The 15017-nt window shown below is 39.6% G+C and overlaps 1 pseudogene; it reads right to left on the reverse strand.

Moving 5' to 3' along the window:
• Positions 1 to 8922: 8922 nt before the first annotated feature.
• Positions 8923 to 13801, reverse strand: LOC148920364 (uncharacterized; annotated as a pseudogene).
• Positions 13802 to 15017: the final 1216 nt, after the last annotated feature.

A 15017-nucleotide genomic window follows, 5' to 3' on the forward strand; every position in this document is an offset into this window, starting at 1 on the left:
TGTTCCAGGCATGAAGAAGAATCTACTGTCAGTGGTGCAACTGACATTATTAGGCCACTATGTCCTGTTCGGTCCAAGAGATGTGAAGGTGTATCAAGACCTCAAGATCTTAAGGATGCCGACAATGGAGGGACGACGATTAGAGTCAGTCTACGTAATGTCAGCAGAGTCTGCATATGTAGACAAGACAAGAAAGAACGAGACAGCAGATTTATGGCACATGAGACTGCGCCACGTTAGCTATTACAAGCTAAGTGTGATGATGAAGAAGTCAATGCTCAAGGGTTTGCCTAAGCTTGACGTGAGAACAGATATGGTCTATGAAGGATGCCAATATGGTAAGACGCATCAACAACCATACAAGGAGTCCAAGTTCAAAACAAAAGAACCGTTAGAATTAATCCATTCTAATGTGTTTGGGCCAGTGAAGCAACCATCGATTAGTGGGATGCCATACATGGTGACATTCATTGATGACTTCTCTAGGTATGTGTGGGTTTTCTTTATGAAAGAAAAATCCGACACATTTTCAAAGTTTAAAGATTTTAAAGAGATAGTTGAATGGGAAGTGGGGAAAAAGATTATTTGTCTATGCACAAATAATGGAGGAGAATATACCTCGAATGAATTCTGCCAGTATCTACGAGAATGTAAAATATGTCATCAGTCCACGTGTGCCAACACACCACAACAGAATGGAGTAGTAGAGAGAAAGAACTGGCATCTTGCAAAGATATGTCGAAGCATGCTGCATGCCAAGAATGTGCCTGGAAGGTTTTGGGCTGAAGCTATGAGAACCGCAACTCATGTGATCAACAAACTTCCTCAACCAAGGTTAGAATTTGTTTCACCCTTTGAGAAACTGTGGGATATGAAACCTACAGTCAGTTACTTTGAGTGTTTGGCTGTGTGTGCTACGTATTTGTTCCAAGTCATCTACGTAGCAAGTTCGACAAAAAGGTAATCATGTGTATCTTTGTGGGATACGACAGCTAGAGAAAAGGGTGGAAATGTTGTGACCCTACAAATGGAAGGTGTTTGATGAAGCATCATCGCGGTAGTCCCTAGAAAAGGAGGTATTACCAGACTCGAGAGAAATTGAAGATAAGCTTCAATAGAAGATGGGGGAGCAAATTGTTCCAATCCAACCGAGTTCAAATGAGCATGAAGATTCCCTTGATGGTGACGATGACGAGCAAGAAGTTATTCAAAATCTTTGGCAAACTGGTGTGCATCAACAAACACTAGAAGAAGTTAGACCCAGTGAAGTGGAATTACAGACTCCACAGTCACAAACCCAGAAGGTCAACAAGAGTACGAAAGCCTAATCCTAAATACGCCAACGCAGCTGTAGCAAAAGTGTTAAGAACTAGAAATTTGAAAGCTAAAGAGTGGAAAAGTCTGAGAGAATGTTCACATTTCATTGACTCCAAAGACTGGCATAAATAGCCATACAAGAAATAAGTAATCAGAAAAATAAGCAACAAAATATCCCACATCTAACAACCCTAGACTATTGGGATTCTCCTAAAGATTAGGTCAAACACTAACCATGTTTCCTGACAAATAGGGATTATTAGCAGAAGCAAATTAACTAAATAAATCAAATAACAATAATGGATAAATATCCAACATTCCCTCCCTTAAACTGAATGCTATTCAAGCAATCAGTTTACAGTAGGACCTGACCAAACTCCTAGTAGACCACGCAGCTTCTCAAATGCTTCTAGCTTCAGAGGCTTGGTCAATATGTCTGCAATCTGATCTTGACTTTGACAATGAACTAGATCAACAACACCTGCCTTTGTAAGATCACGAAGAAAATGAAACCTGACATCAATGTGCTTGCTTCTTCCATGCAGCACTGGATTCTTGGAAAGTTTGATCGTTGAACTGTTATCAGTGTAGGATTCTTCTGAATGCAATGTAATTCCTCAAGTATTCTTCTTAACCATACAGCCTGACAAGCACAAGAAGCAGCTGCTATGAACTCAGCTTCGGTTGTAGACAAAGTGACAACTTGCTGCTTCTTTGAAGACCATGAAACAGCCCCTGAACTTAACATGAACACATGACCAGATGTGCTCTTTCTATCTTCCAAATCCCCAACATAATCACTGTCACTAAATCCCAATAACTCATTGCTTTTTCCCTTCTTATAAAACAGCCCATAATCCACAGTACCTTTCAAATAGCGGAGCACTCTTTTTGCAGCCGGATAATGAAGTTCAGTTGGTTTCTCCATAAACCTGCTAAGGAGACTAACAACATACATTATGTCTGGTCGAGTGGCTGTCAAATACATTAGACTTCCAATGATTTGCTTGTAATAGGTGCTATCAAAGCTCTCTCCTTCAGCATCTCTTGTAATCTTAAAACCTGGTACAATTGGATTTTGGACTGGATTACAATTTGACATTCGAAATCTTTCCAGAACCTCCTGAGCATATTTCCTCTGGCTAATAAAGATTCCACAAGATGATTGCACTACCTCAATACCAAGAAAGTAACGCATCTTTCCCAAATCAGTCATATCAAATTCACTCATCATAGATGATTTAAATTCAACAAACATGGCTTCATCATTTCCAGTGAATAACAAATCATCTACATACAGACAGACAATCAAAAATTTACCTCCTTCTCCAGATTTGACGAACAAAGTATGCTCATGAGGACACTTTTGGAATCCTGCCTTAGAAAAGTAAGCATCTATACGACTGTACCAAGCTTGGGGTGCTTGTTTCAGTCCGTATAATGCTTTTTTCAGTCTGAACACCTTCTTCTCATTCCCCTTTTGCACATAACCTGGAGGCTGGTCAATGAAAACTTTCTCATTTAACTCACCATGCAAGAAGGCTGATTTCACGTCAAGTTGATAAACTGGCCAAGAGTTCTGTGCTGCCAATGATACCACCAAACGAATGGTGTCAAGTCTTGCAACAGGTCCAAAGACTTCAGCATAATCAACTCCATATTCTTGCTTGTATCCCTTTGCCACCAGTCTCGCTTTGTATTTGTCAACCTCTCCTTTCTCGTTGAGCTTTGTTTTGAAGATCCATTTAACCCCAATGGTTTTTTCTTCTGCTGGAAGATCAGTCAATTCCCATGTATCATTTTTCTCGATTGCCTCTATTTCTGCATCCATAGCTTTCCTCCATTTTATATTATTAACAGCATCCTCAAAGAGCACTTGATCATTGTCTGCGAACAAAGCATAATGAGCAACATTATCATCATCCGATAATGCATCTCCGCTTACATAGTCTATCATCCAAACAGGCCTTTTTCTGATCCGTTGAGTATCTGAGTTTGAAGGTTGACCTTCAGAAGGTTCGTTTGCTGAAACATTTGACATCATACCTCTGGAAGTTTGTGCTTCATGTTCTGTTATGTTTTCTCTTGCTGGAACATTTGGCAAGATATCTTCTAGAATTTGTGCATCAGTCCTTCTTTCATCATTGATATCTAAATCAAATGGAATTGATTCAGATATTGTGTTGCTCCAATTCCAACTACTGCCTTCATCAAACACAACATCACGGCTGATAATGATCTTCTGAGTGACTGGATTGTACAGCCTATATGCCTTTGATACTTCACTAACAGCAAGTAGGACACATTTCACACTTTTGTCATCAAGTTTGCCTCTTTTTTGATCCGGTACATGTGCATAGGCTAGACATCCAAATATTCTAAAGTGATCAACAGCTGGTTTGCGTCCGGTCCATGCTTCTTCAGGTGTCATGTTTTTAACTGCAAGTGTGGGGCTTCTATTCAAAATATGAACACTCCAGTTGACAGCTTCGCCAGAACTTCTTTGGGATGTCTTTCTTTGTCAACATGTGTCGTACCATATTCATAATAGTACGATTTCTCCTCTCTGCCACCCCGTTTTGCTGTGGTGAATAGGCTGCTGTAAGCTGTCTACGAATTCCATTCATTTCACATAAGTTAGTAAATTCATGTGATGTGAATTCACCGCCACGATCAATACGAATAATCTTGATGCAATTTCCAGTTTCTTTTTCAACATGTGCACGAAATCTTTTAAATGCAACAATGGCCTCAGATTTTTCCCCCAAAAAATAAATCCATGTCTTACGACTAAAGTCATCAGTAAATGTAATGAAGTACCTTTTGTTGCTGTTTGACGTTGGGTTAATTGGTCCACATATATCTGAATGAACCAATTGCAGTACTTCTGTAGCTCTCCATGTACTCTTTTTTGGCAATGAGTCACGATGCTGCTTTCCAATAATGCAATCCTCGCATACCTTTGAAGGAGTCTGAATTTGAGGCAGTCCGCTTACCATCTTCTTTTGCTCCAAGGTCTTTAATCCATTAAAGTTTAGGTGCCCATAACGATAGTGCCACAACCATGTTGCCTCTTGTGTGGTTGAAGTGAAGTAAGTTTGATCATCATGTGGAATCTGTGTGCATAGAGGGAACATCCGATTTGTTGTCATTTGGGCTTGTGCAAAAAGCCCCTTCTCCGGATGATGAATCTGACAGTTGTCCTTCTGAATATGGATTGCGAAACCCTTTTCTTGTAGCTGACCAAGACTAATCATATTACTCTTTAGTTCTGGGACATAAAATACGCCAGTGATTGTTTGCATGCTACCATTCAACCGAATTTTAATATTCCCTTTACCCATAACACAGATGCTAGAATTATTTCCAAGCTTCACATTTTCTCTAAAATTTTCATCTAGATCAGAGAACAAGAGTTTATTACCACACATATGATTACTGCAGCCGGAGTCTAAATACCAAGTATCACCTGATGGGTTCTTCTTTTTGTCGATGTAAGCCATCAAGAGAATTTCTTCTTCGGTCTCAGCAAGATTCACCTTAGTTTCCTTCTCTTTGTCAGGGCATTCATATTGATAGTGCCCAAACTTGTGACAGTGAAAGCATTCCACACTTGCCTTGTCAAATTGTGCTCCTTGATTGTAGGAAAGCTGGTGTCCTCTGCCTTTGCCTCTTCCTCGAAATCCCCCGCGTCCTCTACCTCTGCCTGGAAATGTTCCTTCATGAGTGGTGATCTTCAAGGCTTGCTCCTCCACAACATGACTAGTCATCCTCTGCTCATGAACCAACAATGAACTTTGTAACACATCAATTGAAAGGTTGTCAATGTCATTCGATTCTTCAATGGAACACACCATATAGTCAAATTTGCGTGTCATTGAGCGAAGAATTTTCTCAATGACTGCAACATCTTCCATTTTTTCGCCATGAATACGCATCTTATTCGCGATCACCAATGTCCTTGCAAAGTAATCATTAACTGACTCTCCTTCCTTCATGTGGAGAATCTCAAACTCTTTACGAAGAGCTTGAAGTTGGGCACGTTTTACTCGTGCTGTACCTTGATACTTCGTCTTCATCGAATCCCAGGATATCCTTAGCAGTATCCTTCTTGAGGATCATTTCCAGGATGGCACGATCTATTGCTTGAAACAGGTAGTTCTTTATCTTCAAATCCTTCAATCTTTGCTCCTCCAATGTCTTTCTCTGCGTCTCTGTCAAGATAGCCCCACTAGCGGGCTCTTCGATGCCGGTTTCAACCAGAATCCAATACTCCTTGGATCGCAAGAAATTTTCCATTAGCATACTCCAATGATCATAGTGACCGTCAAAGCGTGGAATCGCAGGTTGCACAAAATTGTTTTCAGACGCCATTGAGTCTTGCTTTGCAAGATGAAAGCTGCTTTTTTCAAACCAGGCCCAGTGGGGGGCTATGATACCAATTGTTAAGAACTAGAAATTCGAAAGCTAAAGAGTGGAAAAGTCTGAGAGAATGTTCACATTTCATTGACTCCAAAGACTGGCATAAATAGCCATACAAGAAACAAGTAATCAGAAAAATAAGCAACAAAATATCCCACGTCTAACAACCCTAGACTATTGGGATTCTCCTAAAGATTAGGTCAAACACTAACCATGTTTCCTGACAAATAGGGATTATTAGCAGAAGCAAATTAACTAAATAAATCAAATAACAATAATGGATAAATATCCAACAAGAAGAAGCAGTTGAACCTGAGACGTTTAAAGAAGCATCACAGAGTTCCGAATGGGTTAAAGCTATGGGAGAAGAGATCATTGCGCTTGAGCAAAACCAAACTTGGGATCTGGTGACAAAGCCAAGAGATGTGAAACCTATATCCTGCAAATGGGTGTACAAGATCAAGCGTCGTCCTAATGGATCGGTCAAAAGATACAAGGCTCGGTTGGTGGCTCGAGGTTTCTCTCAGCAGTATGGACTAGATTATGATGAAACATTTAGTCCAGTGGCAAAGTTTATGACTGTACGAGTCTTACTTGCACTTGCTGCCAACAAAGACTGGAACTTGTACCAGATGGATGTGAAGAATGCATTTTTGCATGGGGAATTAGATCGGGAAATCTACATGACTCAACCAATGGGCTTTGAGAACGAAGTCCATCCCGAGTATGTGTGAAAGCCGAAAAAGGCACTTTATGGATTGAAGCAAGCGCCAAGAGCATGGTACGATAAGATTGCAGAATTTCTCTCTCGAAGTGGCTATTCAGTGGCACATGCAGATTCTAGTCTATTCATCAAAGCTAATGGACGAAAATTAGCTATCGTGCTGGTATACGTGGATGATCTAATAATCATTGGTGATGAAGAGGAAGAAATTTACCAAACAATGGAGAATTTATCAGTTCGTTTCCAGATGAAAGAACTGGGACAACTCAAGCACTTTCTTGGGCTAGAGGTCGATCGCACACAAGAAGGGATATTTCTGTGTCAACAGAAATATGCAAAAGATTTGTTGCAAAAGTTTGGGATGCTTGAATGTAAGCCAATCTCAACGCCAATGGAGCCTAATGTCAAGATGTGTACATATGAAGGCAAAGACTTGGAAGATGCAACGATGTATCGACAATTGGTGGGTAGTCTAATCCACCTGACACTGACTCGACCTGACATTTCATATACAGTTGGAGTGAAGAGTCGATACATGCAAAATCCAAAGAAGTCTCATTTAGATGCAGTTCGACGAATACTGAGGTATGTGAAGAGTACAATTGATTATGGTCTATTGTACAAGAAAGGTGAAGATTGCAAACTAGTTGGTTATTGCGATGTTGATTATGTGTGAGATCATGATACTCGTTGATCAACTACTGGGTACGTGTTTAAGCTTGGTTCAAGAACAATTTCTTGGTGTAGTAAGAGACAACAGACGGTATCTTTGTCAACTACGGAAGCTGAGTACAGAGCAGCTGCAATGGCAGTTCAAGAGATCACATGGTTGACATAGCTGAATGAATGATCTACATCAACTAGTAGATTATTCAGTGTTGTTATACTGTGACAATCAATCGGCTGTTCATTTGGCGGAAAATCTAGCCTTTCATGCAAGAACCAAACATGTGGAGATACACTACCATTTTATCAGAGAGAAAGTTCTGCAAGAAGATATTGAGATGAGACATATCAACACAGATGATCAAGTTGTGGATTCGTTCACGAAAGGTTTAAGCACGGGAAAGTTCAAGAATTTTCGACATCAGCTCAATGTGGTACAAAGGATGTGAGCTGGTGTTGAGGAGGAGTGTTAAAGATCAACACCAGCCTAAATAAAGTATCTACAATTTGACATACGGGTATAGGGAAAGTATATAGAACAACTCAATCAAGCTTACCACAATTAGTCGGCAAAATTAACGTAAATGTTTACAAACTACATGACAAAATATGTAAATTTCACATTCCCTTGTCCTTTCTCCTCCCTTCAGTTTTCTCGTGGACCAAACAAGATCAAGGGAAAATGAATTGGAGGAAGGGGAAGGTAACGATGAGTGGTGGGTTGGAGGGAGGTGAGGGAACAGAGGAACAAATGCCCTTGCACATCTATAGGATCACAACCGATGATGAATCCCATTGTCTAGGAGTGGTGCTGATCGAAGAGTGCGAAGATGCACACGAATTACATGAGAAAGTTATGGATGTTATATTTGAAAATGGGGATTTGGAAGAATACGACACGCCTTCCATTGAGGAGTATACAGTGCTCTATCTTCAACTAAATGGAGACAGTTTCTTGAGGGTCAAACCTGAAATTCCTTAGGGCGTCTTCCGGCACTTAGTGGATCAAGTATCTTCTTTTGATGGGACTTTGTTAGACATTTATCGAATAACTGAAGATGAGGAAACTGAATTGGTTGGTTGGAAAGGGATTGGATTGCAGATTGTAATGGTGACATAGAAGCTTTGGATGAAATGGTTAGGAATTATTCCTCAGTTCATGGTGATATTGATGCATGTACCTTGATTTACTACACCAAGCTTAGGATGGATTTGATAAGGAGCTAAGTTTGGAGATCGAATGGGATGTATTCACCCATTTGGTGCGAGGAGTTGTTGCATTCTCTGAAGATCCTTGGTCTGAGTTTGAGTGGTTAGATGGTGATGAGAGATACATTGATTGGAAGTTTAAAACACTTGGTTGATTTCTGAGTGCCTTTCCCATCTATGGCGATCCTACACATTGACACCAAAATTCCATCTTCTTTTTTAGGCTTTCAATCAATGTATCTCTCATCACCATCTAACCACTCAGACCAAGGATCTTCAGAGAATGCAACAACTCCTCACACCAAATGGGTGAATACATCCCTTTCGATCTCCAAACTTAGCTCCTTATCAAATCCATTCCTAAGCTTGGTATAGTAAATCAAGATACATGCATCAATATCACCATGAACTAAAAAATAATTCATGACCATTTCATCCAAAGCTTCTATGTTACCATTGCAATCTTTAATCCGAACCCCTTTCCAACCAACCAATTCAGTTTCCTCATCTTTAGTTCTTCGATAAATGTCTAACAAAGTCCCATCAAAAGAAGATACTTGATCCACTAAGTGTCAGAAGATGCCCTAAGGAATTTCAGGTTTGACCCTCAAGAAACTGCCTCCATTTATTTGAAGACAGAGCACTGTGAACTCCTCAATCGAAGGCGTGTCATATTCTTCCAAAACCCCATTTTCAAATATAACATCTAGAACTTTCTCATGTAATTCGTGTGCATCTTCGCACTCAACAATCAGCACCACTCCTAGACAATGGGATTCATCATCGGTTGTGATCCTATAGATGTGTAAGGGCATTTGTTCCTTTGTTCCCTCACCTCTCTCCAACCCACCAACCTCATCATTACCTTTCCCTTCCTCTTCATCCTCAGCTTCAGCTCCATCTTCACCCTCAGCTTCAGCTTCATTCCCACCCACAACTTTATGCACCCTTGTTTCTCCCCACAAAAAAGATGCATAACCCTATAAAAAGATATGTGAAGTATTCAATCATTAGGCAGGTGTGCCAATGACATTGTTCATCAAAAAAAATACAATTCGACTAGTAGTTGGCTTTGACAATTAAGAAAGAACACTGAATTTAAAAGAACACTATGAAATAAAATGTAAAATTGAAACTTGTTCACATGCTAGAAAGTATCATATTCTTTTAAAAGAAGTTAATATAGTGATATAATACACTGAATTTATATGGTCGAATATTTCTATAAAATCCAAAACGAATTATATGATATACCTAATCGGCCTTGGCTTCATAGATGTGAGGTTGAAGAAGATCAAACAAAGACTCTGCCATTGTAGACTTCCAAATTTCAATTAAAGTACAACAGGGGCAAATTATTAACAGGTTGACGTCTTCGTCCGTAGAATTCCGAATCATCACCTTCGCCGATGCCGGAGTCGGAGCCGGAGTAGCCTCTGTTTCGTTTGCATTTGGCTCCTTGAGTAAAGCTAGCATTCAGACATTGATGTCCTTTGATAAAATAGAAAGGGAACCATAAATCACGAACGAAAGATTCAGAAGGATGACGATTTGGATGTGTTGAGAGGGAAGATGGTTCTTGGTTCTTTTTGGCCCTCAAGAATGGAATTCAAGAAATAAAACGTTTCAATTTCGTTTGTGGTCCAATATTTCTATTTCTTTTATCAAGAAAATCTTTAGGAGGTTCTAGAGGTATAGTACTTTGGTATGGGCTACACCTGTGTAAGCCCAAGCCCAAATCCCTTTTCACTACTTAGGTGGAACACAAATAATAATAAAAATAAAGGCTAACGACAAAAGACACCCTGCTGGTTTAGGGTCATTCTCGAATTGGACCCTATAGTATCAATTTTATCAATTTACACCTTGACGTTTTGAACATCGTCCAATTTCATCATTCCGTTAAGTTGACTAGACGGTTAATCGTTAATTGCTAACGTGGCAACCGTGGGACCCACCCCACCAACACTTTGACCATTCAGCATGCCAATTGAAGGGAAATTTTGGGTTTCTACAATTAAAAAAACAAAAAAATGAACATCGTGCCCAAAATTGGGCACGCTTTGCAAGAAGACGACCTAAGAAAAAACCCCAAACCGTCGTTCGTTCTCAACCTCAGCTGGAGATCGAAGAGAAAGCCCCAAATTCGTCCTAAACCCTAACGTAAATCCTAAATTTCCATAGCTGAGAGCTCAGATCTACGATTTCGAAGAAGTGAGCCGCCTGAGTGTATTGGCTCCTTAATCCAGAAAACGAAGGAGAAATGGAGCATAAGGCGATGATGTGTTGGTGTGGTAAGAATGCGAGAATCCGAACCTCATGGACAATTTCGAATCCTGTGAGGCGATTCATGTGTGTGCAAAGGTAAAAAACTGGATTTGGTGCAAAATATTAGATTTTGAATTGTAGCAGGTGCAAATGTTAATTTACAGAGTGGGTTTTGTGCAGGGTAGAGGAGGTTGTGATTTCTGGGTTTGGTATGATGTGGAAATGTGTGAAAGGTCTAAAGTTATGATTCTGGGGTTGCTAAAATCGCGGGGTAAGTTGGAAAATTCACTAGCAAAGGCTAGACGCAGAGAGAAAGTTCTTTGGGCAGCGTTGGTGGTGTTGTGGATGCTTATTGCAATGTCCTTCTTTGGAGGGAATGGTGGATCAGATGGACTGAAGCTGAAGACTTTGGAATTGGCATGAAAGGGGGTGTTTTAGGGATGCACTGTGCTTTTGGTATGGGAAGTACTATGCTTTAGGTTAGGTCTGCACCTTGCTTTTGGTATGGAAAGCAGTGTGCTTTTGGTTATGTAATGAGAATGAACATTTTGCATTTTGGTTATGTAATGGGAATGGCTATGTAATCTGCATACAATGTGAAATTTTGGTAATGCAATAGCCTGTTCAGTCAAACAACTTGTTTGTACAACATATGAGAAAATTGATTTTCACTTGCAGCATTACAACAAAATAGGCCACATAATAACATATCCACTTGCAGCATTACAACATAATAGGTCATAGAACAACATTTACAACCTTCCAAAATAACACAACCTGTGTTCTAAAAAAAAAAAAAACAAAACCTGTCTTACAAAATATCAAAAGCTATCTTCCTAACACAAGGCAACTTGTCTTCCAAAATAACATAATAACCTAATCCAGCTAGCTAATAAAGGTAAAACTGTCTCATGCTCAAAATAACCAAACCAGCTAATACAATACAGACAAGTGTGCAACACCATCATCATTCCTTGCTCAAGTCTGATGCTCCCACAACCATAGGTCGTTTCCTCAATAAATAAGAATTGCCAGTTGAAGCTTCAATTGATGCAGGAGGGGCAGATCCAGTTGCAAGAGAGGCAGATCCACTTGCAGGTTGTTGAGGATGGAGCAGCTGAATAAGTTGGTCGTGCATTTGAACTTCCAGCTACAATGGTGGCCTTTCTTTTCCATTTTCCTTTATGCACATATCTTGCAGGCTTAGCTCACCTTGTTTTTGTACTAGGACCAGCTTCACTTGTTTGAGTAGTTTGCTAGGATGAGGCAACAAATAATAAATTGTTAGTTGCATCATATTCCAAAAACATTAAAATTTATAACATTAACAAATGTTCATCCTTAGATGTTTACCTCAGCCTTTCTCTTTTTTATTTTCTTTTTTGGGGGGAGATTCCTATGACAAGTCCTTTTATTGTGGCCCTTTCTTCCACATTGGTCACGCCTTAATGAGTCTTGAACTTTTGTAACAACATTGGCCTTGTTGCTGCATTCACCTGCTTCCTTCCTTCTAGCCTTTCTTGGCCTTTTAGGTTGTTTGGAGTATGAAGGAGGCACACATGGTGGCATATTAGTTATATCCCACAACTCCATCCCATTCATAGGTAGTATGAGGTTTTCATATGCCTTGAAATATGTCTGAGTGTGATAACATGCATCCACATAGTCCATTACGTTCAGGCCCCCATTGTAATTTATAGCTGCCACTCCATGAACACAAGGCCAACCAGTCAAATCCCATTCTCTGCAAGAACAGGTCCTTAAATCCAAGTCCACAATATATTGTGAAATCCCACCACTGCCAACTTGAAATTTTCCTCCACCTGACCACATAGTCACACAACCACCTGCTTTTGCTTTATTAATCTCTATCTTCTTAAAAATCTTGGGGCAAATTTCCTTTGTCCAATTCTTCATTTTGTCCCTTCTACCTTGTATCCTCCTCATCAACTTACACCTAACTATCTCAAGTATGCTTAGTATTGGCTTATCTCTGCATGCCAATATGAATGAGTTGAAGGACTCACACATATTGTTTAAAAGCATATCACACTTCACATGAGTGCTGAAGTGTGATCGAGACCAATGCCTGAGAGGTTTTTCTGGTTCAGTCAGCCAAGCATAAGCATCCATATCAAGGTTTTTCAGCCCTTTCATCTGTCTTGCAAGCTGTGGAACAGTTGTTGCTTTTGCAGCACCCCAGAATTTGTCATACAAAGCTTTCCCTTTGAATTATAATCTGAAGTTGGTGAACATATGTCTTGCACAAAACCTGTGTTCACTATTAGGAACAACTTACTCAAAAGCTGGTAATAATCATTTTTGCTTGTTTGATATGAAAGTGTATCCAAACTGGTTAACAATCTTTACATCCTTTACTAGCAATTCTAGAAACCAAACCTATGAGTCCTTGCACTCAGACTCAACCACTGCATACGCAATCACTCATGTTTCATTATTAGCATCTATACTAACTACTGCTAAAAATTGCCCTCCATATACACCCTTCAAGAAGCAGCCATCCAATCCAATAATGGGTTTGCATCCAGCAATGAACCCTACTTTACATGCACCTAGGCACACATATAACCTTTGAAACACTGGATGACCTAATTGTTCATTGAAATCACATTGAACTTTGATTGTTGTTCCTGGATTGGTCTTCCTTAACTCTTCACAATAATCCCAAATTCTGGAGTATTGTTCTATGTATATTCCCTCAATCTGCCTCAATGCCCTCTCTTTTGCCCTATAAACTTGTTGCCTAAAAACTCTAGTGTTATAATCCTTCTCCACAGTCTCCATGAATGAGCTAACTGGCCAACTTGGATTGTGCTTCAATGTTTCCATATATTTGGCATTGAGCCAACTAGACTTCATAGTGGGGTTCTCCCAAACAATACCACAAGTGTGTTCACCCTCATATTTCTTAACCGGCAGGGTCTTCTCATGCTGCATTTTGGAAGCATATATCTCCCATGGGCAATCTGGATATGCACAAACTGCCTTTAGCTTGAAAGCCTCACTTCTCACAAATACAACATCCATATTCCTCTTTATAAAGTGTTCTCTCACAACCGATCTAAAAACTTTACAATCACTGAACTTCATCCTAACCTCAAACTCTGGATCTGCCATGTCAGTTGTCGGATTGAACTCTGGCCATCTATCTATCATTGGAGTGTCATCATCAGATTAATATGTAGGCTGCACATTATCAGAATCACACTTCTCTGAATCTAGTTCAACATCTACACCCCAATCCCAAGATTCAACCCCAGCATTTGTTGACTCTAGCTCTTTTCCTTTTGCCCCATCTCCAACCCACTCAGTTTGTTTGTCCACACATTCATCAAAATCGATATCATCATCATTATCATCACAACTGAAGTTAGGGTTTGCAAAATCAGAGTCAATACTGTCTACTGACTCCTCCTCATCATGACAGATTGTGGTCCTTTTCCTTGCTTTTCTTGTCTTCATTGGATGACATCTTGATAACTTGCTCTTTTCTACACTTTCTTCAACAACCTCTTTCTCAACTAGTCCATCAGTCACTGTATTTTCACTTTGGTCTTCTTTATCACGTGTCTTTTTTACATTTTTGCACCTCCTTTTACCAAAAGTTCTTGCCCTCCTTTTCCCAAAAACAAAATTGACTTTACTTTTCCCTTTCTCTACAGTGGCAAAAGATTCCCTCTCAACACTATCAACCCCATGATGTAGGAAGATGTCTATTAGCCTTGTCTCTGGTACAAATACAAGCATGTCTATGACATCTTGATCATCATTAAGCTTTGTTAGGCCACCATTGCTATACATAGGGATACTATATGTAACACCCCGACCCCAAATTTATCCCATTTTTAATTAATCACATTTTCCCACATAGCCTAACTCCCTCACCATATTGTCTATCTCAGTCATTGACATTCTATCCTTGTCACAATAATCAAACCAAGCTACACTGCCAGAAGCATAATAGTAAGTACTCACAGATTTGACCACCATGATACATTTGAAAACAATTCAGGATCACCTACATATTATCATGTCCCAAACATGGGTTATTTTCAGTTCAAACATAAAACATAGGAACAACACAAAACACGGTATTCAAACATTACACAAAAACCATAACTCACTTTTCAATTATTTTCAGTTTAGGACCATCATACAAAAGACCAAATTTTTATTAAACAACTTTATTTGTGGAGGTTTATATAAGTTTAGAAATTATATTTTCATTTTTGTGTGGATGTTTAAAAGTAAATAAAGTGATTGATTGTTAGCACACCCTTCCACCTAACACTTTTGCATTGGATTAAAAGCAGAATGCACTTAGAGTATTAAAGCGGTGAGACATTGCCAGCACATGCTTAGCTTGGAAGACTGGTGAGAATGTAGCACC

The sequence above is a fragment of the Prunus mume genome, linkage group LG2, assembly GCF_029339155.1.
Source record: "Prunus mume cultivar Tortuosa linkage group LG2, ASM2933915v1, whole genome shotgun sequence".
Taxonomy (NCBI): Eukaryota; Viridiplantae; Streptophyta; class Magnoliopsida; order Rosales; family Rosaceae; genus Prunus; species Prunus mume.